Source organism: Miscanthus floridulus, chromosome 3, assembly GCF_019320115.1.
Source record: "Miscanthus floridulus cultivar M001 chromosome 3, ASM1932011v1, whole genome shotgun sequence".
Lineage (NCBI taxonomy): Eukaryota > Viridiplantae > Streptophyta > Magnoliopsida > Poales > Poaceae > Miscanthus > Miscanthus floridulus.
In genome coordinates this window covers 83,552,253-83,559,322 of record NC_089582.1, presented here as the reverse complement: position 1 = coordinate 83,559,322, position 7,070 = coordinate 83,552,253, and positions in this window count along the sequence as shown.

Sequence of the window (7,070 nt, the reverse complement as noted above, 5' to 3'; positions counted from 1 at the left end):
AAAACGTGGACAATTCGAAACAGATATGGTTATCGATATGCAAAGAGCTGCATATTTCCAACCGTATCTCTTTCGAACGGGAGACGTCTAACCGGGTTACGTGCTCTACAAACATGCATGATACGGAAAAGAGGGGTGTTTTATGCCTCACCTCGCTGTCCCGCAAACAGGAGAAGCCTCAACCGCTACAAGGTCCACGGAATACCAACAAACAGCTAGAAGCCTCAGTCCTCCCTAAAAGAATGAGTCATTTCACACGAGTAAGTAATTACATTTATATCACCATAAACAAAGTAAAAAGAAACAAGATCTGGACTTTTCATCGAATAGAAGCTAGCTAGCTAGGTTCCCAAAAACAGGACCTAAAAGCATCTCTACGTTTCAAGGCCTACTCCAAAAATCATGATCTAGACTTTTCAGCCTCCTGTTGTGATGTGAGTTTTTTTAGTTCTCACCTAGGCCTATACATTGGGAGTCTAAATTTCTACTAAACTACTGGCAGATCGGTTTCTGAACTTTGAAAAATATTGTTTCTGTGAGACTAAGCTGATGTGACCTGTGAGCAATAGATTTTAGCAAATTGTTTGACAGAGGGGCTATGTACCAATATAATCTGCTACCCCAATCTAAGCTGATGTGACAGACTGGATGTGGTAGGGTGAGGTGTACAAGGGCAGGCTTCAGAAAATAATCTGCTACCGGAAGCAAGCAAACTGAATCGGTCTCATGTCTCAATTTCATTTGTTCATTCTCACGAGATTGCAACCAGGGGAACAGAATCAGGGCTACACGTAGTCAGTTGGTGTGTAAATCATAAAAAAAAACTAAAACCAGTTCTTATTTGCTACCACATCCAGTCCTCTACGCAGAAAACTCCCATCGAACCTCTTATTTAACAAATCACAATATGGAGACTGCAGGCTGCTCCAGGAGACCCAGTGTCCAGTCTCCACTCCCAAAACTTTAAGAACCAAAATAAGTAAAGGCCGCATCTCTATAACACAGCACCGAGTTCCAGCATCAAAGTGTGGTTCGAGTCATCACTTCCAGGGCCAATGAACTGGATGGGACCTGCCATGACAACGATATGTGAGTTAAACTGTATGTACGGGGCCACTAAGGACTAAACTGGATGATCATTGCTAGCAATTTCATTTCCACATACCAGGGCTGATGTTTTTTAACAAGGGTCTGCGATGTGCCTACATCTTGGTTTGCCTTAGGAAAAGAAGGACTAGCGTATTGAAAGTTAGTGTGCTATTGAAAGTTTGATAAATCTTGGTTTGCCTTAGGAAAAGAAGGGCTAGCGTACAAAAAAAAAAGTATCCGCATGCAGCTGGCTGTGCGCGGTCGGTATATATGGATATGCAAAAGCAGATATCATATGGATACGCACGCATGGTAGTTCCTGACCATATCATATGGATATGTAAAAGCAAATATTATTTATACATCCATCATTGACCACAAGTACCCTTTCAAAAAAAAAAAAGGGACCGCCAGTACGTATTAGCAGCGCTATATATATATATACTACTTAGGGGTAGTACAGCATCATTCTAACTCTTCTGACGTCATAGGCACGTATGGCAGAGTATCTATATATTGCATAGTAATCACCATGCAATTTAGAACAAGGGTTGGCAAGCAAATGCAGAGAATACTGCTGGCTAGGCCTTTTATAGTTAGTATCTATATATTGCATAGTAACATTAGTATTCTATGGACCTGATTCTATAGAATACTAATGTTACTATACAACATGGCAACTGCAACCACAACTGCACATGCTACCTTCGACATGCACTGAAGTTTTCGGTACTGTTCTGGAGCTAAATTTGTGTAACTGTGTGCAGAAACTAGTGACGCACTGCAGGTTTTCAGCTGGCTTCTTCTGTATATACACACTAACCTGGATATCAGTTCTAGCAGATGGTACAAACAAAATTCCATTTCGATTTCCATCTGGTTGGGTTAACTGTTTTCATTAGATCTTCGGAACTCGCTATTAAGGCCACTGAACCAGAAGAGGTGTGCTTTCTCTGCTTCCTCATCAGGCTGGTCTGAAACATTTCGCCAAAAAAAAAGGCTGGTCTGAAACAGCAACCTCGGAGCATTTGCCCCCTGCTTCCTGGATTAAGCGTCCAAGCAAAGCACAAGGGGATTGCCTGTAAGGTATTTAGCATTAGAGGAACTCTATGTTCAGATATCATGTTGTAAAACCATATGTACCTTCCAAAGCCGCTGACGACCTAAAGATGACGGCCATCAAGACCTTGGTGGTGCAGGGGAACCAGGACAAGCGCAAGAACACGAAGAGGAGCAAGATCGCTCCATCACCAATTGGAGAGATGGAGGCCCAGGTGGTCCGAGGGACATGCGTCCAGGGAGCAAGCGTTTCAGCGGTTTTTTACTTTTCTAATGTTAGGCAGAAAACAATTGAACCTGAATTTGAAGCAGAGAAAGGGTTGGCAAGCAAATGCAGAGAATACTGCTGGCTAGGCCTTTTATAGTTAGTATCTATATATTGCATAGTAACATTAGTATTCTATGGACCTGATACTAATAATATTCTGTTGGCAGTCACTATGTGATTTATGTATGCGCCATATTTTATATATAGCGACCGATCTGGAGTTCATACAAATTTGGTGGGCAAACACCCCAAATTTGGAGAAATGGTCTACCACGACAGAATTCAGTGTGGTGTACTACTGAAAAGGAGGAATTGGTCTGCTTCTGTTCTGTGTAAAACTTGTGGGCAAGGTGAGACAACTAATCAGATTATGTTCCAATGCCCCAGTTGCTTCCTTTCTTTGGACTTACTTTCGTTCTATGCTGGGGTGGTCTCTATCCCCCACTAGTATGGAGAGGTTATTTGTTGATTTGTTAGACCACCCGAAGGGAAAGTTGAGGAGTATATATCATTTTAAGACTAGGAACAATGTGTTCTTTAAATCAACAACAAAATTATGGCGTCTCCTATGGACTATGCTGGTACTTCACAAGACTGTCATGCTTATCAAGACATGGAAGCCACTTCTGAAACCGAAATCAAAACTGAATATCCCGCGTCCCCAAACGAGTCCCAAATCGGAAGCAACCGAGCAGGGCGACTTTGAGTTACCTGGGTCGCCGTAGAACAGCTGTCGTCGGAGAGGCGGCCGCGCTGTAGAAGCCGCCCAGGAGGTCGTCGGAGTGGCGTCGAGCAAGGGGCTCCCTGCAGGCGGGCACCGAGGTGGCGCAGGGACTCGCTGGGAGCAGGCGGGTGGGGTCGTGCTCGCACTCAGTTTCGCGGCGGGGACAGGGGCGTGGGCCAGCCGGTGGCTGTGGCAGACCGGCCGGGCGGGGTGGAGGTCGACGGCGGAGGCGGGCGGGGTGGGGAGGGAGGGGGCCGCGGAGTGGGGAGGGAGGGGGCGGCGGAGGGGTTGCGGTGGAGGGTGTGCGGTCGGCGGCGCGTGGGGAGGGAGGTCGACGGCGGCGGGCGTGGGGAGCACGATGGAGCGGGGAGGGAGGAGGGCGCGTGGGGGGGAGCTCGACGGCGGCGCGAGGAGAGGGAGGTCGACGGCGGCGCGTGCGCGGGGATAGAATGGAGAAATGGCCAGAACCGGCCAGCGGCCTAGCTATTTTGCGGCCTGTTTGCCGAGTGTCGGCCCGATACGACACTCGGCAATGTTTTTTTTTTTAAAAAATCCCATCAGTTTGCCGAGTGTCTGGCCGATGGCGCACTCGGTAAACTACTTAAAAAAACCTAAACGCCTAGTTGCCGAGTGCCGTGACGATTGGGTACTCGGCAAATATTTTTTTAAAAAAAGTGTCCTCCTGTTTTCCCTATTTTAAAAAATCCCTGTTCTCCCTTAACAAGAAATTTTAAAAAAAGTTTATTACATTTTTGCCGAGTGCCACCTATGCAGCACTCGGCAAACTTATTTCTATATTTCATGCTGCCCTTTTCTTTCCTCTACTTAATTACTTTCCTCTATTTCATGTTTCACTAATTTCATGAAATGAACTTGCATTACACTTTGTTAGGTGCACTCACAAATGTATATTTCAAGCTTATACAAAAATTGGACTATTATTTCATGTGTTTGTATATCACGCATCTAAAATTCAATAATTGCAACGAAAGAATTAAAATTACAAAATGGCTCCGAAAAATTGCCAAAAATTCACAAGAAGCGATATTTGTTCTCTATTGTATATACAAAAAATTTTGAAGTGAAACTCCAAATCGACATTCAAATTGTCTCCTCATCTTACCGGATCTTTCTCAATTCTCAGAAACTTCTCCGGAGATGATCCGATTTGTAATCAGCGTACGTGTCAACTTTGCCGAAACACTCTCAATTTTTTACCATAGCCTCCATGTATGATATCATGACAACTCGACGAATTTCGTGATTTTCAGACTTCATTTGCTTTTTATAGAATTTTCAAACTTTTCCGCCACATGTTTCGCGAACACAATGTTCGAAATTTCTGGTCTGGCCCTCGATATGGTCTCAAAACAGACTCAGTGACAAGAATATCATTTTTTTATTCACTTTTTTCGGATATTCGAAGCACTTGCGGTTCAAATCCAAAAAAATTACCGAAAATTCATTTGACTAAAATAAATTGACGAAATATAGTAAAATAACTCAGAAATGTACAAAACTTCAACACAGAGCAACAGGTATTGTAAGACAACAGTACAAAAAGTTTGGGGGGTAAAATCAAAAAAAAAATTTGTTTGCCGAGTGTCATATGCTGACACTCGGCATATAGCAGGATTTGCCGAGTGTTGTATTTTGACACTCGGCATATAGGTTGGTTTGCTGTGTGTTAACGGGTGACACTCGGCAAAATGATAACGGAGGTCGACGGTGTTACCCGGACATGAAGTTGTCGTGTGTCTGTTGTTTGCCGAGTGTCAGCACTCGGCGTAAGCTGTTATGCCGTGAGTTTTGTTTGTGCCGAGTGTCGTCTTTGGGACACTCGGCAACACCATATTTGCCGAGTGCCCGAAATCTTTCCCACGGCAAAGGTGGGGACACTCGGCAACTTAGCTGTTTCCGGTAGTGTCGGCATCACAAAAAAAAACCCTTGATTACAGCAATCTCTGGTGCCATTATCATGTTACAAAAGAAATTTGATCAGTAGCAACAGGACACAAGCAAAATCATCATGCCATCAGGAAGCAAGAAAAAGTCACCATGGCCTCCTTTAACCTCCTTTTCCCTGCTAGTTCTGTACACACCAAGCAAGAAATAAGAATTAGTAGATCAACTTAACTGAACAAGTGAACATAGCCTAGAATATTATGAACCCAAACCTTTCTGTACACACCTAGCAAGAAATAAGAATACAGCTCCCGCTCTACTTCTCTGAAACATTTTAGTTTCAAAATCACAGAAATACAAAGCCATTCAGTTTCTCTTACTAGTGACAACAAAAATGAGTCAAAGTACTACATCTGGACAAGGCTGAGTGCACACATAATTTTATAAGCGAATCAGGTAACATGTTTCTTTTCTCCTTGAGTCAGTAATGACAAATCATTGGTTTAAATAGCTACTGAGCATACATTTTCATATCCACACAAGTATCAGGAATTAAACAAACACTTGGTACAAAGGGCAAAGGGCAGTCCTAACATCCAGACATCCAAACTGCCTACTGCATATGACTCAAAGCTAACATGCAATGCTCCTAATAGATGGCTGCATAGCTATATTATTCAAAGGTGAGATCAACTCATAGATGCTGAGATCACGGTGGTTAGAACTCAGAGTTTCAGTAACTTGCTATTCAGAGCTTGAGTAACATGCTATTGAGAGTTTCAATAACTTGCTGTTAGTTCAGAGTCTCAGTAACTTGCAATTCAGAGTTTCAGTAACTTGCAGTGATCACAGAAGGTTGCTTACCATGTTAGATCCAAACTTGCTGAACGCCCAAATGAAGCAGGCTGCAGGCACTGGACTAGCGTTGGCCGAATCCCAGAAAGCAGGAGATGGAGATGGAGATGGAGGGAACGGAAATCCAGTTATTGACGAAGAGGTGCCGGTGAAGCCGTGGTTGGGGAAGACGGGCGCCGCTGAGCCGGATCCACGGCCAAGGGAGAAGGGGGCCGCCGCCTAGCAGGATCCACGGCCAACGGAGAAGGGGGCCGCCGCCGAGCTGAATCCACGGCCAGTGGAGGAAGACAATGTCGCAGCTGCACTGCCCTACTATAAATGCGCCTACTTTCATCACCATTACTCCTCGGCCTCGTTTAGATTGCGAAAAAATTTCAACCCGATAAATAGTAGCACTTTCGTCTTATTTGATAAATATTGTCCAATCGTGGACCAACTAGGCTCAAAAGATTCATCTCGTGATTTCGAACTAAACTGTGCAATTAGTTATTTTTTTTACCTACATTTAATATTCCATACAAACGGCTAAAAATTGATGTGATGGAGAGAAAATGAAAAAACTTTAAAATTTGGATGGCATCTAAACAAGGCCCTCGTTTGTTTTTCAATCTGGAATCCTCCTTGCAGTACAAGCTTCTATCAGGTACCTTCCCGCCGAAGCCTGCCTTTGTAATACCATGTTATAAATGCGCCTGCACCTACCTCCCTACGTGATCGTTATCTCCATTACGGACATGCCTCTTGCCGACAACATTAATAATCCGATCTCTCTCTGCCTCCGTTCTTTCATCCTAGCCGTCCGTTCAGGGGGGACACATCAGCTCCGATGCACCCAATTCGCGTTGCCTGCAACGGCGGCATTGCGAACGACCCATGGAGGCCTCGCATGGTCAGAGGCGACGCGGACGGGAACACTGGTGCAGCAAGGCTTTTTTCTTCTGGTTGAAAAACTCTTTTAGTCCTAGTTTCCCAATCGGGAGCACCAATCCGGAACTAAAGGTGTCCTCCTTTAGTCTCAACTTACACCCGGAACTAAAGGGGGACCTTTAGTCCTGGTTGTAAACACCAACCGGGAGTAAAGGGAGCCTCCAGGTCTGGCCAGGGACCACCACGGGGCAGGACCTTTAGTCCCGATTGAAAACACCAACCGGGACTAAATGTTCCTCTCTT